Source organism: Panthera onca, chromosome F2 (assembly GCF_046562875.1).
Source record: "Panthera onca isolate mPanOnc1 chromosome F2, mPanOnc1 haplotype 2, whole genome shotgun sequence".
NCBI classification, from domain to species: Eukaryota; Metazoa; Chordata; class Mammalia; order Carnivora; family Felidae; genus Panthera; species Panthera onca.
Genome location: NC_138356.1, coordinates 72,573,812 through 72,595,003, shown reverse-complemented (window position 1 = coordinate 72,595,003; position 21,192 = coordinate 72,573,812). Strand labels below are relative to the sequence as shown.

The 21,192-nt window shown below is 51.7% G+C and overlaps 1 pseudogene; it reads left to right on the top strand.

The window, feature by feature from the left end:
• Nucleotides 1–280: 280 nt before the first annotated feature.
• On the top strand, nucleotides 281–19,642 carry LOC132664679 (endosome-associated-trafficking regulator 1-like; annotated as a pseudogene).
• The last annotated feature ends 1,550 nt before the right edge of the window (nucleotides 19,643–21,192 follow it).

Sequence of the window (21,192 nt, the reverse complement as noted above, 5' to 3'; positions counted from 1 at the left end):
GCGCTGGGCAAACGGAGCCAGAGACGACACCGTCCCTACACGGGGGTGCTCACCACCTGCGCAGGAGAACGCGTACGCACCAGGAATTCCAGGACGGTGCAAAAAGTCTCACAGCGGAAGTCTGCACAAAACCCTGCGGGACCATGATCCTAACGACCGATTTACTGAGCTTATCCTAAGTTTCGGGAACGGTGCTCAGCCCGTTTCATAAACTACCCCATCAACGCCTCAGAAAACACCGCCCGTCTTGTTTGCCACGGTGTCCTCGCGGCTTCGCACGATGCCTGGCACGCAGGGGACGCTCAAGAAGCGTTCCGCTGAGAATAGCAGCCCCGTGGGGTCTCGGAATTACCTCCAGCTCACAGAGAAGGAGACGGAGGCTCAGAGAAGTGAGATCCCAGGTCCACGTTCACAGAGAATGTAGCAGAGCTGGGATTTGGCCCGGGTCTGGCTCAGCCCGTGACCTCGAAGGCTGTGCCCTGGGGCTGATTATAGGAAAAGAAGCAATGCATGGTCTTGGGGAAGGATGTGGTTGAGAAAGGCTTTCCAAGGGAGGTGATTCTCAAGCAGGCCCTTGAAGAAGGAGCTTGCCAGGTGGACAAGCAGAGGAGGAGCATCTGGGAGGACGGGGTTCGGGGCTCGGGGGGGCAGTGGGGGGACCCAGTGCCGTGTGGCTGAACATCAGCTCATCTGGAGAAGAGGCAGCAGCAGGAATGTAGGGGCAGCAAGACGATCACTGGGGAGACTCAGAGGCCCATTCCCCTTCCACTTCCCTCTGTGGCTCTGATCTGGAAGATTCCTCTGAACGGTGCAGGCGGTGGTTACGCCTGTGTTTGATTTATTTTATAGCTGGGGTTCCGGAACTCTTGTCTTGGCTGCAACGTATAATGTGGAATTTCCCTCCCGAGCAATTCTTCATCGTTGGCAACCCACCGGAGCGTGATTTTGGCACACTTGGGTGACGTGGCGGGGTCTCAGCTGGTGCAAGCCCGGGACGCCCCGTGTTGCTGCCCCAAATGCTCAGCCAAGGTGCGGGGGCTCCTACCAGAGGGGTCAAACCTGCCACCCTCCTCAGCGGTGGCACCAGGAACACATCTTTGTTTTTCCCACGTTGCCTTTAACTCCTCCACCGAGAGGAGGGGGGAGAGCTGGGATACCGAGTGTTTTTGTTTGTATCTGTGTTTCCATGACTCATGATGTGACTTCATCTCTCCTGGGACACGTATCGCTTTCTACCTGCAGGTCGTGAAAAGGTACAGGCTTCTGAATCAAAACTTAGTTGGATTCTAGTCTCGGACGTCCCAGATTGATTTACTCTAGGACCTTGAGGAGGGGAGCGTCTTAACCTTCCCTAAATACTGGTTTCCTCGTCCGCAAAACGGAAGCGACAGTCATATGTACCTTAGAGGGATTTTATAAGGTTTTAGCAGTTACCTGGGTAAAACACCACGGGTGGCCCATTGTAGGTGCTATGGACTCAAGGTTTGTGTCTCCTCCAAATTTATATGCTGAACCCCTAACCCCCAGTGTGATGGTGTTCGGAGGTGGGGCCCTTGGGAGGTGATTAAGGTTAGATGGGGTCAGGAGGGTGGGGCCTTGGTCTAATGGGATTAGTGTCCTTTAAAGAACAGACACCAGAGAACCCTCTCTCTCTCTCTCTCTCTCTCTCTCTCTCTCTGTCTCCTCCATGCAAGGCCCTGTCTGCAAACCAGGAAGAAGAGAGTCTTCGATAGGAACCAAATCTGCCAGCACCTTCGTCTTGGACTTCCCAGCCTCCAAAACTGTGAGAAATACATTTCTGTCATTTAACTTCCCAGTCTGTGGTATTTTGCTACGGCAGCCAGAGCTGACTGGGACAGCAGGTACTCAGTAAATACCAGGTCATATTCTATGGGTCTCATTTCCCTTCTCCTTGAGGGCAGGGTCCACCCTCCATCTTCCTGGCTTGCAGAGTAACTTCTAGATGCCCCGTAAATGTTCGTGGAAGAATTCGGCAGTTGGCAAACGTGGGAGTAAATGGATGAGCGGGTGAGGGGGCGAGAGGCAGAGAAGCGGCCCATGGAATCCACTGACCGGAGCAGCAGATTCTCTTTCCCCCACCTCTTCCAGGGTACGAATATAGATCGACCTGGAGGCTGACCCTCACAAGGCCCTCCTGGCTCTCTAGAAGCCTTGCAGGGTGGCCTGGCCTGGGTACTGCCGTGGCTCCTTGCCCCAGAGTCAACCACAAGGCCCTGAAACTCCCTGTCTACAAAGAAGGTCCCCGGGTCAGCTGTGAAGAGAGAAGGGCCCCCAACCCAGGTGTGAACAGAGAAAGACCCCCTCCTCAGGTGTGAACAGAGAAGGATCTCCACCTCAGATGTGAACAGAGAAGGGCCCCACCCCAGGTGTGAACAGAGAAGTTCCCCCTCCCCAGGTGTGAACAGAGAAGGGCCCCCACCCCGGGTGTGAACAGAGAAGTTCCCCCTCCTCAGGTGTGAACAGAGAAAGGTCCCCACCCCAGGTGTGAACAGAGAAAGATCCACATGTCAGCTGTAAACAGAGAAGGGCCCCACCCCAGGTGTGAACAGAAAAGGGGCCCCCTCCTCAGGTGTGAACAGAGAAGGACCCCCCTCCTCAGGTGTGAACAGAGAAGGGCCCCACCCCAGGTGTGAAGACAGAATGCCCCCACCCCAGGTGTGAACAGAAGGGGGCCTACCCCAGGCCTGCCAGGATGGGCTCTCCCTAGAACGCAAAATTTGCTTAAAGAAAGCCCAGAGTTCACCGTATTCACCATTTTAGTTCTAAAGAGGCCCTCGGGTTCCCCAGCCCAGCCCCCACCCCCCACCCCAACAGTTAGAATGCCGGCATTGGGTCAGTGGCCTTTGTTGCCCTGTCCCCAGATATCACCTCCTTAGCCCCCTTTCCCTCACCTCCTCCTCCCCGAGTCTGCACAAAAACACCATTTGTGGGAGCCAGGCTCCCAACCTTGGCACAGAGCCACGAAGTGAAGTAATTGTCAATTAGAACTTAATTGCTGGATTTAATTTCGGGTTTTTTTTTTTTCTTTTTGTCTCAATTGTTGAAAAAGTGCAGTTCCCGCCTTCGAATGTCTGATGAGTTCCTTCTGTCTGCCCCAGGAAGGGATGGGGTCGGGGGAGGGAGAGGCAGAGACGGTCCGGTGGATTTGGCGTCTCGAAGAGAATTTACAAAGTTAACCTTCCCCAGGGACTGGACGCCAAGAGAGAAGGAGAAATCTAACTCCAAGGCTTGGTGGCAAAGGACGTTGTCCCTTAAGGCCAAATTTTCAGTGACCTTCGATGACAGCGGCGTCTGAGCCTGGCGGACGTGTGGCCTGTCGCTGCCACCACTCACAGAGGATCTCCGGGGAGCGAGGCACCTTGCACTGTCCCATCTACATCCTCCCAACAACCCTACCACCTACCACCAGAGGGTCACGGTCCATCCCGTGGGGAGACAGGAGGAAGCCGAGACTCACTGGGCTTCAGCACCTTGCCCAAAGTCACACAGCCGGTGCTGGAACGTGAAAGCAGCACCCCACTTCCAGCAAAGGGCCCGGCAAGTTCTCCAGGCCCCGGGGGCCACTCGGGAAAAGATGGTGATCTGCATGGATCTGGAAAATGAGAGGGCGGGCTCACACTCCCTCCTTCCTGCTCAAGAGCAGGGAGGCCCTACGGCCCACAGCCTGCACACCCCCCTGCTCAATGGTGCCACACATCACAGGCCTCTGTAACCCACCCAAACTGCATCATTCCTCGGGCAGCTCCCGCCCGAACACCTTCCTTCCAGGCCCAAGACTGGCTTCCATCACAACCGCCCCGGCGTCTTCTGAGAACTAATGGCGCGAAGAGGGTACTCAGCTTGGCTCAAGGACCAGCCCCGTCCTGCCTCCACCACGCACAGCTGCTGGACCCCTTAGCAGGTGCCCGGAACCGGGGTGTTCCTGACAGCAAGAGCTCTAGGAAGGCACATTTATCTGCACACCCGGCTCAGGGTTCCTAAGGCAGAACCTCTGTGTCACTTATCACGGTGCCATCATGAAGGCCAGGTCATTCGGGGACTCGCTACACGAAACGCACTCGTCAGAAATCACAGCACTCACGTGGCCCCCTTGTGCTCCTGTGACAGTTTTAATGGAAAGTGTCGCGCCCTGGCCATATTCTCCGATAGCCTCCAACGGGGCCAAGTCCTCAGATGTTTCCGCAAACCACGGCCCCCTGGCCAAATCCGTTCCCCTGCCTGGTTTTGCACGGCCTCTGGCTAAGAGTGGTTTTTGCATTTTTCAATGAGTAGGAGACAGCAGAGGAACCGATAAACAGAAAAGAAAAATAGTATTCATGACATAGGAAAATCATATGAGATTCCAATTTCAGTGTCAATAAAGTTTTATTGGAATACAGCCACGCTCGTTCATTTGCATATTATACGTGGGGTAGTTGTGATAGAGACTATATGGCCTGCAAAGCTTGAAATATTTCCTGTCTGGCCCTTAACAGGAAAAGTTTGTCACCCCTAGTCTAGATCCTTACAGCACTTTGGTACCCAGTCTGTACCTTCTTTCCCAACCCGTATGACAGATACCTCCACAAGCCTGGGCTCCTCTCCCCATTACATGGGACTCTGAGCTCCTGCCCATCCACACTAACGCCCTGCCACAGGGCCCAGCAGGTCTGATAGGACAGTCACTGGCCCACACGTGTGGGCCACTGTCAGCAGTGAGAATGGCCCAGTGACGGAGTGTAAGCTTTGACTTTCGACTACTGGCTCCTCCATTTACCCCCTTGGGTCTCACTCAGCTCCCTCCTGTGAACAGGGAGGGAGTAGTAATCAAGCCCACGGCACCGGGCAGATGTAAGGATTAAATCAAGGATTTGGTTACAGGGCTTAGCACAGTGCCTGCCACACGGTGAACGTTCAATAAATGCTGAGCTGTGGCTGATGCGTTACAGAGACAAGAATGTGATCCCCAAACCTTTCTCGGGAGCATTTCTCAGAGTGACTGGCCCGTCTCATGTCTCCAGTTCTCTTGCCCACTTTACCTCCTTCTTTCCTCCCGCCACCCAATTCGTGGGTTTTCCCTAAATATTTCTAACAGCTGTCTATGTGTCCCTTGCTGCGACTTAAAATGTTTTACAACTCAATTATCCTGGCTGCAAAATGGGCACAGGGCTTCCTCCCAATCTACCTGACAGAGCTGCTGAGCAAAGGAGACAGGGCAGAGGGTTTAAAATTTTTTTTTTTTTTTTTACGTTTTTTTATTTTTGAGACAGAGAGAGACAGAGCATGAACAGGGGAGGGGCAGACAGAGAGGGAGACACAGAATCGGAAGCAGGCTCCAGGCTCCGAGCCATCAGCCCAGAGCCCGACGCGGGGCTCGAACTCACGGACCGTGAGATCATGACCTGAGCTGAAGTCAGACGCTTAACCGACCGAGCCACCCAGGCGCCCCATAGAGGGTTTAGAAAAACATTTGTGGGGGCACCTGGGTGGCTCCATCAGTTAAGCGTCCAACTTGGGCTCAGGTCACGATCTCACGATTTGTGAGTTCGAGCCCCACGTCGGGCTCTCTGCTGTCAGCGCGGAGCCCGCGTCAGATCCTCTCTCTCTCGGTCCCTCCCCACCCTCGCACGTGCACGCGTGCACACGTGCTCTCTCTCAAAAATAAACGCTAAGAAAAAAAAAGAAATAAAATTAAAAACAAAGAAATACTTTGTGAAGTGCAGGGCCCCCTGCAGATGTTCCTTGTGATTCTTAGTATCTTGGGAGGACAGGAGACCCGAGCTGTGAGTTGAATTGTGTCCCCCCCCCACAAAATATATAATCAAGTCCTAACCCCCAGTACCTGTGAACGTGATCTTATTTGGAAACTGAGTCTTTGTGGATGAGGTCCTACTACATTAGGGTGCTGTAACCGGTGTCCTCAAAAGAGGAGGGAAATTGGGACGCAGAGACAGAGAGAAGAATGCCTTATGACAAGGGGGACGGTCACAGGAGTGATGCCAAGCCAGGGAACGGCCAGGACGGCTGGCAACCATCAGAAGCCAGAGAAAGACGGGACGGATTCTTCCCTAGAGCCTTCAGAGGGAGCACAGCCCTGCTGACTTTCATGCTCAGCTTGTAGCTTCCGGAACTTTGAGACGGTGCGTTTCTGCGTGAGCCTCCAAGATCGTGGCTGTTATGGTGGCCCGAGGAAACTCGTATGAGTACGACGAACCTCTTACCGGTGAAGCCCCCAGAGCTACCCTCCGTCGGTTTACTCCCGCCAGGCTCCCTCCTGGCAGGGTTCCCCATCATGCCAGCCCCCAGACCACGACGAACACAAGGCAGTGTGCCACCCCAGGACCTCAGCACGGCAGATGCCAGGGGCACAGCTGCTGACGTCGAAAGGCACCGTGCCAGCGCTCTGTGATCGAGCCAGGCCTTCCTCGCTGGTGGCCTTTGTTTGCTTGCAAAGGAGCGGAATGGAAAAGAGCCCATTTGAAAATGGGGCTGGGCTTCTGCATGACGCTTAGAGCTCATCAAGCCCTAATAAAAGTGAAAAATTACCTCTGGTGTCCCCAGAGCCAGAATTCATCTGTTATTAATGAAACCCACCCCAAAATAGAGCTCGGAGGAATGAGCCTCAGACAGATTTTTTTTTTTTTAAACAGTGAAAGAGAGTGTCCGCCCATGACCTCTGGGCTCGTATCGGGAGGTGTGCTTGTCCACCTTCTTGCCTACACCATTCCACCCCTCTGTCTGAGAAGGTCGCTCCCCAGGCCCAGATCTAATCCAGCTCAAATGCTGCCTCCTCCTCCATGAAGCTTTCCAGGATGTACTCCAACCAGGGCTGGCTTCCTAGATCTGTGACCTGTGCCGTCACACAGCCCCCTGAGCTCGCAAGGACCCACGGTTGAGTTAATGCCCTGCTGTCACGGTCTTGAAACTCCTAATCATTTTCAAACAATGGCCTTAGATTTCCATTTTGCACTGGGTCCCACAAATTCCGTAGCTGGTCCGAAGTCCTACCTTCTCCAGCCAACCAGGCAGAGCGATCTCTCCTCCCTCTGGACCCTCGAGATACCCACCGACCCATAAATCTCGCCATTATTCACTCAAGGAATAGCATCAAGCACCAGCTGGGCAACGTGACTCAGCAGCCAAGAGGGCAATTCCAGCCCCCCTGTCACACTCCAGGGTGAGGCAGACAAATCGAACACAAGAAGGGCAGGGGCGCCTTGGTGGCTCAGTCGATTAAACATCCGACTTCAGCTCAGGTCATGAATGATCTCAGGTCCGTGAGTTCGAGCCCCGCATCGGGCTCTGTGCTGACAGCTCAGAGCCTGGAGCCCGTTTCAGATTCTGTGCCTCCCTCTCTCTCTGCCCCTCCCCCACTCATACTCTGTCTCTCTCTCTCTCTCCCTCAAAAATAAATATTTTAAAAATTAAAAAAAAACCACAATAAGGGCAGATTCAAAATCCTCTTACTTTCTCAAAGTGAGCTTCAATTTCTACTTGTGTGCAGATTCTATATACTCGTCACTTCTGCCCTAAATAATACTTCAACGGCTCCTGCAATAAAGACCAAAAAATCCCTAAGTCGGCCTGTGGGACGTGACGCACGCCCCACCCCCCACCCCCATCTCCTTCTGTCCTGGCCGGGGGTCCCCAGACTTCTGATACTCGGTGTGAGTCTGTTAAGGCTGCCACAGACCGGATGACTTACACAACTGAAACCGATTCGCTCACATCTCTGGAGGCCGGAGTCCAAGATCGAGGATGTCAGGGTGGGATTCTCCTGAGGCTTGTCCCCTGGGCTTGTCGATGGCCGTCTTCTGCCTCTGTCTTCATGTGGTCTCGGCTCTGGGCACACGCATCCCTGGTGTCTGAGCCTCTTTTGGTGAGGACCCCAGTCCTATTGGATTAGGACCCCACCCTTGTGACTCATTTAGCCTTAATTACCTCCTTAAAGTCCCCACCTCCAAATGCCATCATATGGGGGGTTAGGGTTTCGACACACGAATGGGGAGTGTGGGGACACAGTTCAGCCCAGAATATACTCCCTGTGTCACAGGCACATGAAGTTTTCTCCGCTCAAAATGCTCTTTATTTCATAAGCTCCTGTGTGTCTTTCAGGTCTCAGTGCCAACATCACCGCCTCCCAGAAGCCCTCCCAGATTGCCCTGGATCCTCAACCATCTCACCCCACCCAGCACTCCAGCCTGCACTCCACCTGCGTGTGTGATTACCGGATTCGCCTGCGCCTCCTCCATCAGACTGTGAGTCCTGCTGCAGCCTGAACTCACGCTTCTCCCTCCTGTTGGATCTCCAGTCCCCAGCCCTGCTCTGGGAATATCGAAGGCGCCTGACTACTAGATGCTGAACTTACCTTGACAAGAGAAACCATGAGCTCCTGATGAGAACAAGACCCCCCTGCAGCCCCCCAAGACACTTGACAGTTAGTGAACACGCCATTAGGTAAACGGTCAGCCACAGGGAACGCGTCAGCTCTGCTCCCATGTCTCCCAGATTCCGCCCCAGGCTCTAGATTTTGGTAACTACAACCCAAACATACCAGCTTGATGTAAGATCTAGTTCGTATCTTGTGATGGTCAATTGTTAAATATTAACAGCCATCATTCACAAGGAGAATTTTTACGTGCCAGGAATTAACATATATGTGTTATACATGTCATTTCATTTAAATTTTATCATAATTCTGGGAGTGCCTGGGTAGCCCCATCAGTTGAGCATCCATCTGGCTTTGGCTCAGGTCCTGATCTCGCAGTTTGTGAGTTTGAGCCCCGCGTCAGGCTCTGTGCTGACAGCTCGGAGCCTGAAGCCTGCTTTGGATTCCGTGCCTCCCTCTCTCTCTGCCCCTCCTCTGCTCTCTCTCTCTCTCAAAAATAAATAATAAGCATTAAAAAATTAAATTTTATCATAATTCTGTAAGATATTTAACCTATTTTTAGGTAAGAATTTGAGGTTTAAAGAGAATATCAATGAGAACTCTTTTTGGTGTAAGTGACAGAACATCCAGTTCAAACTGGCTTAAAAGAAAGAGGAAATTACTGGGTCTCATAACTGAAAAGACCAGAGGTGGACGAGAAGGGCTTCAGGCTCTGTGTGATCCAGGAGCTCATAAATGTCATGAGGATGCTGGCCCCATTTCTCTCTGCTTCTTCAGGCCTTTCCTTTCTCTGTGCTTTAATCTTCAGCTTGCTCCTTCTTGCAAAAGAAGTTCTTGATCACGAATCTTTACTCGTTAACTGTTTTCCGGGGAAAAACACACGGTCTTTGCAAGAAGGCCCAACAAGGCGGTCTCTTTGCATCTCATTGGACCACACTGTGATTAAGTTAAGGATCCTGAAATGAAGATTTTCCTGGCTCATCTGGGTGAGCCCTGAGTGCCATGACAAGTGTCCTCACAAGAGAGAGGCAGTGGGAGATTAGACACACCCAGAACAGGAGGCAATGTGACCACGGAGACAAGATTAGATTTATGGAGCCACAAGCCAAAGAATGCCAGGCAGCCACCAGAAGCTGGAAGAGGCAAGGAATGGATTCTCCCCTAGAGTCTTGGGGTTTGGCCCAGCAAGGTTGATTTCGGACTTCTGACCTCCAGAGTTGAGACAGGATACATTTCTGCTGTTTTAAGCTATGATGCTCTGATCATTTGATGTAGCAGTAATAGGAAACGAATACGTCACCTGACACCCACACACTTCTGGGCAAGGGCACACAGGACATGTTCACGTCACCATACAACCTCAGCTGGGCACATACATGGTAGCTTCTGGATGTTGCTAGGGCCCCTCCCAGGACTTCGCGTTTGGCTTTGCAAGCAAGGGGGCCTCAGAGGAACAGGGTCGCTCTGGCCAGGTGCTGAGGCCAGACTGCAGAGGGGCATGGGTTGGAAGAAGACACCTGGAAGGAGAGCCTCTCCCTGAGCCGCGTGACAGGTGACGCGGTGGGGGTGGGGAGAGGGGGTCTGCTCAGGTTCTGGATGCTTACCACGGGGTGCTTACCACGGGGCCCACTGTGCAATGAACAGTGATGCAGAGGAAGGCACAAAATGCTGGGACCGGTGCAGTAAAATAGAGGACCCGGCCAGAGTTTCGTTTATTGAGTCCTGCTCTAGCTTCTGGGCCATGGGAGTGAAAAAGACAGGGTAGATGCCCACCTTCCAGGAGGAGGGACCTTCTGAAGGTCGAACCGGTGGGCGTTCCGGATGGGATGACTGCGGCATGTGAGACGCGGGAAGAAGTCAAGGATGACCGCGCGGTTTTGGTCGGGAGCAGCTGAGAGGATGGTGTTGCTATGAACGGAGAGAAGGAAGCGTCATACCCCGTATCGCACGGTGTCCCCACAGCCCCATAACACAGGAAAGCCCTCTGGATTCTGAGTCCCCGGAGCACGTCCATAATTTAAAAAGAGGTGGAATCATCTCTGTCTTGATTTTTTTTCTTTCTTTTTCTTTTTTTTTTTTTTTTTTTTTTGCCTTTGCTGTTCCCTTAGACCTTTCTCTTCCCTGCAGCTGCTGTTTTCCCCAGGAAACACCTGTTTCTCCCCACCCCACAGGTGATGCTCTCACCTCCCAGGATGCCTTCCCTTCGCCCCGGCTTGGTCTCTGGGCTGCCTTTTAAGGACCCAACTTGTGTTGCAAGTTGTCCCCCGGTCTCCCTGCGGATTGAGGCAGAGGAGCTTTTGAGGAGACTTCCCAGCTGATTAAGTGGCTTGGTCCCCACCCCCAGCCCCACCCCCCCTCCTTCTGTGCTGCTGACAGCCTGCTCCTCCCACAGATTTACAAGGAAGGGGTGTGGGGGGGGGGGCGTTGGGGATGAGCTGAAAGCTTGAAGCCTGAAATGCCAAAATCTGCACTGTCTCCAAGGTGGTGTTCGGGAACAGGAATCCGACAGCCACAAACCGAAACCCCTCGTAGATGCTGTATATATGTGTACTTGTGTATGGATATGCGTGCATGTGTCCATGCGTGTGGAGGCGGGGCGAGGTAAGGGTCTAGTGTCATTACAAGTTCTAGAGCCTAAACCATATTCTCCAGGGGAAGTCACAACATACAGCTAATGAATCTGTTGTCTGGTCTGGGTGAAAGCATTTATTTGCTCTGTTAAAACCTCTCCTGAACTAAACGATAATCATAATCTTGACAATGATAGCTGCAGCCTCGGCAGTTGGTAGGTGCCCCTGTTACCATTTTACGGATGAGAAAACTGAGGCTGAGGTCATCTTCCCCGAGTCACTTGCTGGCTCTTTCCCAGCTCCGGTCCTCTGTACTTGACTATTTCCCCTGCCTGGCTTTCCTCCCACCGCCTGGCTTTCCCCTCCCCGGGCTCTTCGGCAGCTGTGTCCTCATCCTTCTCACCCTTCATGGCTCTGCTCAAATGTCACTTCCTCCAGGAAGCCTCCCCTGACCATTCTCTACAGTAAACCCCCCCACCCCCCGCCCACCACTCCTGGTTTCTATCCAATCACTCCATGTTCTTCTCAAAACTTGATGTGATCTAAGTTGTTATTGTTCATTTATCTACCTGATTAGAGTATGCCTTTCTCCCTTAGAAAATAAACTCCCTCCTCCTGGAAGGTGGGCATCTACCCTGTCTTTTTCACTCCCATGGCCCAGAAGCTAGAGCAGGACTCAATAAACGAAACTCTGGCCGGGTCCTCTATTTTACTGCACCGGTCCCAGCATTTTGTGCCTTCCTCTGCATCACTGTTCATTGCACAGTGGGCCCCGTGGTAAGCACGTTCCTGATCCAGACGGGAATGTTCCAGTGCTCTGAGCACAGAGCTCCTGCCGCTGTCCTGCAGAGAAGGCCCCAGGTGCAGGCCGAGGTGACCGCGGGAGACCCAGCAGAGAGCATTTCGGTTTCTCGGAGATAAAGTGACCTGGGGCAGAGTGTTCGCTCCAAAAATAGAGACAAGGGGACCGATTTGAGAGGCGCTTAGGGGGTAAAAGCAACAATACAAACCAGGGGGAGAGGAAAGTCTCGAGGAGGACTCCGAGATGCCTGGATGGAGAGAGGGAATACCAGAGGGGCTGACCTTGGGGTCACTTACTCCAAAGACACTTTTCTCCCGGGGAACAAAGGATGCTATAGCGTCAAAGGCTAATGTCCTGATGAAACGGTCTTCCAAAAAAATTACATTTTAGGTAAGCTTCTCAGCCTTTAAATGTCCAGGAGAAGTTTTTGCCCGCATGATGGACGTGTTCTATAATCTGTACTGTCTGATGTGGCAGGAGAGTCACATGTGGCTGCCGAGCAGCTGAAATTTTACCTAATTTATTCTGATTTTGGCTGGTGACTACCATATGGGACGCCGCAGCTCTAGATGAAACGACCAATTCACGGGAAGTATGGAGGGTATACTCGAGCACGTGAACGTGCAAGCAGCAAAGTCCACACAGGAGAGGCTTTCCAGGGCCCAAGCAAAAACTGGTTTCTTCCGCAAATAAATTGCAAGGGTTAAAAAAGAGAGAGGCAGACGGGAAATCTGTACATTAAAGGATACTTCAATGACATATTAACCAATCACAATGCGTGGGTCTTGTCTAGATCTGACTCAAACGGAAGAATTGTAAATAAAAGTACATTTACGGGGGCCCCCGCATGGCTCAGTCGGTTAAGCGTCCGACTTCGGCTCAGGTCATGATCTCACAGTTCATGAGTTCGAGCCTTGTGTCTGGCTCTGTGCTGACAGCTCAGAGCCTGGAGCCTGCTTCGGATTCTGTGTCTCCCTCTCTCTGCCTCTCCCCCGCTCGTGCTCTCTCTCTCTCTCAAAAATAAATAAACATTAAAAAAATACAGTTACTAAATAATTAAATAGTTGAACACCATCCATACAATCGCTGGTATTTTAAAAATAATTTTTAATGTCATAATGGCCTTGTGGTTATGTTTATTATGTTTCAGAGATACATATTAAAATGCTATATTTATGGATCATGTAATACGACGCCCAGTATTGGCTTTAAAATAAGGGAAGGGACGGGCGCCTGGGAGGCTCAGTCAGTTGAACGTTGGACTCTTCGTGTCGGCTCAGGTCACGATCTCACAGTTGGTGACATCAAGGCCCTTATTGGGCTCCAAGCTGTCAGTGCAGAATCCTGCTTGGGATTCTCTCTCTTCCTCCTTCTCTGCCCCTCCACTGTTCACACACACACTCTCTCTCTGTCTCTCTCAAAATAAATAAACTTAAAAAAAAAAGAATTTAAAATAAGGGAGGGGAAATGGATAGCAGTAGGAATAAGACAGGATTATCCTGAGTTCATGCTGTTTCAGGAGACCATTGTGTCATTTTTGCCTATGTTAGGACTTTCCCCATAATTATAACGTTAAAAATTATATTAAGCAACATGAACCTGCTCCCAAATAAAAGCTATTTTAGGCATAATCTTGCCAGGCCACCTGGGTCCCCTATGGATGTGCTATCATAATATCCCGTGTCCCTTCCCAGAGCAACAGGACAGCATTTGAGTGACACCTCTCCTCCCCAACTTGCCAAACTTCTTTCCGGTGTTGTAAAAGCAAAAGAAACCTTAAAGGAAGATGCTCACTTATTTTCACCTCTTAAAAATCAGTCTCCAAAGGAGGAGCATTCCTCACTCATTCCAAACGATTGCCCTCTGCCTCAGGATTATTTCCAACTCCATCTAAAAACATCTTGACCTACAGCCTCCCTCCTCCCTCCTCTCTTCTCCCTTCCCCCTCCCCCCACCAGCTCTGCATCCCCAGGGGCTGGACCACTTTGACCTCCCCTGGCAGTGCTGCCCTCCCTCTCGCCTCTTGCACGTGTGGTCTGTGCGTCTGGAACACCCCGTTACATGATCGGCCCGAGAGGCAGAGCAGGTGCAAAGGCGGAGAGAGGGTCGAGCGCAGAACAGCAACTTGAGTTCCAGGAAATTTAAATTTTTTTTTTTAACATTTATTTATTTTTGAGACAGAGAGAGACGGAGCATGAACGGGGGAGGGTCAGAGAGAGAGGGAGACACAGAATCTGAAGCAGGCTCCAGGCTCCGAGCAGTCAGCACAGAGCCCGACGCGGGGCTCGAACTCACATACCGCGAGATCGTGACCTGAGCCGAAGTCGGACGCTTAACCGACTGAGCCACCCAGGCGCCCCGAGTTCCAGGAAATTTAATAAGCAGCGTTACAAAACTGAGAGCCATCCTGGGCAGCGTAGCTGGGGACATCTTTCACAGGCGGCTGCCCTTTCTCTGCAGTCATTCTGGCCCATATGTCTGTAAGTACTAATTAGGATTCTAACATTCACAGACACCGAATATCAGTGGCTTCAACAAGACAAGAGCTGGTTTCTCACTCAGCAGGAGGTTTTCGGGGAAGGTGGGTTTCTCTGCCCCAGGATTGGGTCCAGTGAATCAACCAACTAAGTCTGATGCACAGTTTGGTAAAGGCTTCTCTGAAGTCCTGCACGAAGGACACACACCTGTTGGGGGAACCCATCCGTCTGGGCTCACGGTTGGATCTCGGCGTTTAGCACATTGCCGTCACATCCTGGCAGACCCCTGGGAGGTGCCGTGCTTTGCACACAACCGAGATTCAATAAATATTAGCTTAATTGATTTAAATCTGTGCGCCTGCAAATATACGTGTATGTGTGTGTAAACGTGTTTATGCAGAGATCTCTGCCAAAACAACATATGGGAAAACGTGTCATGTCTATGAGAATAGAAAACAAGGGAAGTGCCAGCCGAAAACTGCTCCATTGTTCAGGTAATTCTTTCTCCAGTTCACCTTGGAGAAGAAACTGTCCATATCTGAACAGGACATTTTCAGGGCTTCTGTTGGCAGCCGTCATGAAAGAGGGTCACGCCCTCTCCTCCCGTTCTCTTCCCGTCCTTCTGACCATCCTTTTCACATCTTCTTTGTGAACCGTCTTCGTCTGCCTGTTTCTCAAATGGTGATGCTCCTGGGGGCTCTTGTCACCCTACCACACGCTCTCCCTGGTAGGCTCAGCCACTCCCGTGGCCCTGTTTGCCATCTATGTGCCCACATCTCCCCAGTAGATACGAGGAACCCAGATCGTTCCCAGAGCTCCCGTCCTGAACACAGAGCTGCCCGTGGTGGTGGTCATTTCCACAACGCCTGACCATGGTTCCGTCCTTGGGGAGACCTGCTTTGACCCCTGGCCCCTCATCGCCCCCCTCAGCTGCTTGTCTCTGGGGTTCCCTGGCCCTTGCAAGACAGCTCAAGCTCTGGTACTTTCCGGGCATCCACTTGGCTTGTGGGAACTCATGTTTTCTGGACACCAGAAAGCCTCTTCTGCTCTCTTCCCCAGCCCTACTCAAAGAGGTGGAGGGGCTGGATGGGTCAGGCTGTTCCATGAGCAGGTGTTCAAGAGGGGAAGAAGATTCCAGGCTCATCACCTCACAGCCCCTCCTAGCGCTATGAGTACCTCCAGACTGACCTGGGGACCCCATGCCCCACACTCCATGGGGTGCTGTAGAAAGAGCTCAGGCTCTGCAGCCTGCCTGGCAATAATGGCATTCACTAAGCCACCCACCAGACACGGGGCTGGGGCAAGTTACTTCACTTCTCTGTGCCTCAGTTTCCCTACCTGTAGAGTAAGACAGTAACGGTAACTGCCATAGGGGGTTGTAGTGCAGATTAAATAAGTCAGTAACTGTAAAGCGTCTAGAACCATGCCTGGCCCATAGCAAACACTTCAATTGTCTCTGTTAAGTATGTTAAAAAAAAAAAAAAATCAGAGGAATTTGTTGAATGGACAAGGGAATGAAATGGAAGAATGAACGTAGCCCAACCGACCTGGGTTCTAATCACAGCACTGCCCTGTATATGCTTTACTGGGAGTGTCTAAGAGGCCAGGGCCTAAGAATTCAAATAGACCACGAGTGTATTACCGATAAAGCGAAAGAGCCCAGAGACATTAAACAACTTACCCGTCACCACACAGATAGTATATCTTGAGCCCAACTCTGCTCTCAGACTTTGTCTCTTTTCTTTACAATGATTTAAATATAGTTTTAAAAAGGAACATACGTCCGGGGCGCCTGGGTGGCTCAGTCGGTTGAGTGTCTGACTTCGGCTCAGGTCATCATCAGGTTTGTGAGTTCGAGCCCCGCGTCAGGCTCTGGCTGACAGCTCGGAGCCTAGAGCCTGCTTCAGATTCTGTGTCTCCCCCTCTCTCTGCCCCTCCCCTGCTCATGCTCTGTCTCTCCCTGTCTCTTTTTATTTATTTTTTTTTAATTTTTAACGTTTATTCATTTTTGAGAGAGAGAGAGACAGAGCATGAATGGGGGAAGGTCAGAGAGAGAGAGGGAGGCACAGAATCTGAAACAGGCTCCAGGCTCTGAGCTGTCAGCACAGAGCCGGACGCGGGGCTCGAACTCACGGACGGCGAGATCATGACCTGAGCCGATGTCGGACGCCCAACCGACTGAGCCACCCAGGCGCCCCTCCCTGTCTCTTAACAATAAAAAAAAAAAAAAAAAAAAGTTAAAAAAATTAAAAATAAATAAAAAAGAACATATGTCCATGATTTTAAAAAGTTAAATATGCCAGGGGCACCTGGGTGGCTCAGTCGGTTAAGTATCCAACTTCAGCTCAGGTCGTGATCTCATGACTCATGAGTTCTAGTCCCACATCAGGCTCTGTGCTGACACCTCAGAGCCTGAAGCCTGCTTCGGATTCTGTGTCTTCTCTCTCTCTGTCCCTCCCCTGCTCACGCTCTGTCTCTCTCAAAAATAAGTAGACATTAAAAAAATTTTTGTAAGTTAAATGCTCCAGAAGTATGTATAGTAAAATCAAATTCCTGCTCCTTTCCCTGAGTTTCTGTCCCTGAGTGTGGAAGCCCCAGCCGGAGATGATAACAATTTGTACATTTAGGAGCTTGTCCCATGTCATTATAGAGCCGTCGCGTTGCTTTTAAAGGCCACAGAGTGGGGCGCCTGGGTGGCTCAGTCGGTTAAACGGCCGACTTCGGCTCAGGTCATGATCTCGTGGTCCGTGAGTTCGAGCCCCGCGTCGGGCTCTGTGCTGACAGCTCAGAGCCCGGAGCCTGTTTCAGATTCTGTGTCTCCCTCTCTCTGACCCTCCCCCGTTCATGCTCTGTCTCTCTCTGTCTCAAAAATAAATAAACGTTAAAAAAAAAAAAAAAAAATTAAAGGCCACAGAGTGTTTCACTGTAAGAGTGCCTGGCATCTCAGTTAACCTGTCCTCTGTAGATACATATGTAAGTTATTTCTGATCTTTTACTACCCGTAATGTCCTTACGCACACGTCCCTGAGCAAAGGCGTGAATGCGTGTGCAGGATGAATGCTGAGCAGTGGTGTCCCTGGTCAGGGGTTAGTGCATTTTCCTTTTTGAGAGAGCTCACTAAACGGCTTTGCCAAGAGGCTGTGCCTTCCAACAGCAGTGACGGTGAGTGCTGGTATCTCCCCTTAACAGCAGGTTCGCAGACGTCTGTATTTTGCCCAGTTTAACAGGTGAACATGATCTGTCACGGAAGTTGTAATTTGTGGTGTTTTTCCCCCCAACGGTGAGGGTGAGGACCCTCCATATGTTTAAAGGCCACTGTTACTTAGTTTTCTCTGAACTCAGAACTCTGTTCATGCCTTTCTCTTCTCTTTTGAGTTGCTAGTCTTTGTTTATTTTTCAGAGAGCGAGAGTGAGTGGGGCAGGGGCAGAGAGAGAGGGAGAGAGAGAGTCCCAAGCAGACTCCCCACTGCCAGCACAGACCCCGATGCAGGGCTCGAACCTATGAAACGTGAGATCATGACCAGAGCACTTAACTGACTGAGCCACCCTGCGCCCCTGGAAATGTTGGATTTCATGAAACGATTTATGCCAAACTTCTTTTCTTATGTGGAGTCTGAACTTTTGTGTCAGGTTTAAAAAGACAAAGTCCTGGGCCGGGCGGCGGGCGACAGGGGCGGGGGACTCGGGCGGAGCCCCCGCGGCCGGGTTAGGGAGGGCCGGGCCCGCAACGACCGGTTACGCGCGCTGCCCTGGCGTCCCCCGCAGATGTCACGAGCCGGGGGCCTCGTCATATTCCGGACGGTGAGCGGCCGAGGGCGCCGGGCCCCGGGGCCGCCCCCGACCCGCCGGGACGGGCTCCAGATTTTGGCTACGCAAAGGGGGAGATGCACTAAGCAAGGCCCGCCAGGAGGCACATTTTGGAGATCGATCAGCTTGAAGATCTTGCAGAGGCCGATCCGTTCTCCTTCAGAGAGTTTCTGAAAACCCAGAACCCGGGCCTGTCGGGAGAAGACACCGCCAACAACAGGATTTATTCAAAGGAACCCGCAAGGCACCTGCCGGGACTGGGCCGCAGCTCCCCAACCCCCCAGACCGTGGGGTACGGCCTGGAATAGCAGCAGCCGTTTTTCGAGGACCCTACAGGGGCTGGTGACCTTCTGGACGAGGACGAGGACGAGGACGAGGGGTGGATCGGGGCCTACTCGCCGTCCAGTGGTGGAGGCTCCTCCTCCTCCACCCCATGGGAGCTGGTGGGGCCCGAGACCCTGCCCCCGTGGATGCTGAGCGACCCTGACTCCCGCGCCTGCCTCTCTCTCCGGCGGGGAGCCCCAGCGCACACATCGCGGCTCCCGGAGAGTCTCTGGGGGACAGGCGCCCGCGGACGCTGCAGATACGCCACGAAGCGCTGAAAGCTGAAAATTCTAGGCCGAGAGGAAAGCCGCCTGAGGTCCAGAGCTTCTCCGAAACTCAAGCAGAAACGGGGAGGACGCTGGAGCGGAAGCCGGAAGCGAAAACGATAAAGGCGGAAAGTGACGGCCGAGATCTGGAGTCAGTGGTCCAGCAGGGGCAGCAGCACCTGGCGCCGATGACAAACCGGGCCGTAAGGGCGGAAGGTCCCCTCCTGAAACCGAAGCGGGACAGAAGCTCGCTGCAGGCCTAGGTCTCGAACTTCAAGCGCCAGAAGGAGGCCTTGCGGTCGGGCCAGGGCGCCGCGCCTGCAGGGGGCGAGGCAGACCACCCACGTGGCCTCGCAGAACCTTCGCGTCCGCGGGAACAACACCCACTCCTCCATCCGGCAGCTGGTTTCTGGAGCGGAAGCGTTGAATCGTGTTGCCGAAATCCTTCAATCCGTAGACAGAATTTCCGAAATGCAAGATGAGGAAGAGGAGTCTTGAGAGCCATGAGGTGCCTGCAGGTCGCAGCCCTGCTTCCGCCCGGCCGCCGCCGCTCGCTGGGCTTGAAAATGCCGTTGCGTCTTTACGTCTTTACGTAAGGGGTCCTCGGCCGTAGCGAAAGTATTGATCGTGCCGCTGATTTCACGACCTAAACAGCGCTGGCAGCCAGGGGCAGCGAGGAGCCCCCCGCGTGTGAGAGCTGCACCCGGTTTCTATGCGCCCCTTCCTGGTGAGCTCCTGCTACTTGACGGACTAGTGCTCCTTCAAGAAGACGTTTCTGTGAAAGCCGGTGGTGTTTTGAAGTTACTAAACATGAACACGACCGTTCCATCGTAAGTGTTTTCCGTCGTCATTCCAGAATGTTAATCGTAAGGTAAGGTCAGTCGATCGTCCTCGATTCCGTAAGGAGCGGGGGTAGGTGAGCCGCAGCTCTGTGCTCGCCTGCCAAGGCCCTAGTGCCTCCTTGACCTCATTTGGTGCCCCGGCTGGCTCAGAGTCCACTCCTGGGGCCTCGGGGTCAGGGGCGGCTGGTACAGTTGGAGACCTGAGCCTGGATGCCCCGAGTGGGGGCGCTGCTGTCCTTCCGCGGGGTCCCAGGTCACGCGGGCGCGACCATCTCAAGGCATCTGTGGGCCTTCAGACTCGAAAAGCTGCTTTGGCTGGAGGGTTTTGATGCGTGTTGCAAATGGCATCTCGTACAATCAAGTTTGGAATTCAGGGATTTGGAGTGTGTGCACAGGCTTCCTGGGTCAGCACGAGGTCTCCCAGGGTGCTTTTCCAGCTGCTTTGCAATGTAGGGGGGGCACCACAAGCACCATACCCCTTTTTGACCACTTTTCTCTAGATGTTATTTTTTTAAAATAAATGTCCTCTCTTCTGTTCAAATGGACAGCTTTCCTATTTAATAAATTGTAAAACTCACACACACACACACACACACACACACACACACAAAGTCCTTCCCCATTTGGATACTATTTAAATAAAATCTCCCACATCTTTTTAAAAATACTTTTACAGTGGGGTTTTTAAAAATGTAGATATTTTCTCCACCTGGAGTTTATTTCGGTAGAAGTAACTAAGAATGGACCTGAACTTTGTTTTAGACGCGGCTACCACTTGTCTAAACCTAACACAACTTATTAAATCACCTCCTTTTCTCCCCCTGATCTGAAATGTCCTCTTAATCACAAACTAAATTTCTGCGTATATTCGGATATATTTCTGGCTGTTTCACACGGTTTCATTGGTCTGTGTTCTGCTCACACACCATTTACCAAACTGCTTCATTTATTTTAGCTTTATAAGGTAGTTTAATATCTTTCAGACCTAGACCACCTTTCATTATTCAGAATTTGACTATTCTCATCTTTGTCTTTTCCCATAGAATATCAGCATATTTAATTCCGGGGGGGGGGGGGGACGGGGAATCCTATTTTTAATTGGAGTTATGTTAAATTTAGAGATTAATTTAGAGACAGTTGGCATATGCGTAGTGTGGGTCTTCCTCTTATGGGGGCGTCTTTTCATTTATTCACATGTTTGTGTCTATTCCTTAATAATATCTTCAAATTTTATTCATATACATCGTACGCATAACTTGGTAACTATGATGCGTGAGATCTGTTTGCAGCTATTGTAATGGACTTCTTTGTTTCGTTATATTTCTTCTATTACATTGAGAGATACTCTGTTACCCCAACACGTGACTGAATTCTATTGTTGGCGATGTTTTCTAACTGAATAACCTGGATGTCGTTGAGTAGAGTACTCCTTGTTCCTGTTCACTTCTTCCTTCTTTGTAATTGCATCTACGATGCCTTGTGCCCATTGTCTAGTAGTGATAAGCATCATGGATATGTCATGTTCCTAACTTTAAGGAGACTGCTTTCTGGGGTTTCATGGGTAAGCACACAGGGTGTGTGTGTGTGTGTGTGTGTGTGTGTGTGTGTTCCCATTCCCCTACATTGCCCTGTGTGTGCCCCATTGTTTTTATAGCTGGGATTGGGAGAAGGGTGGCCCTAGAAAACAGAGGGCGAGCAGAACAGATTAGAAAATG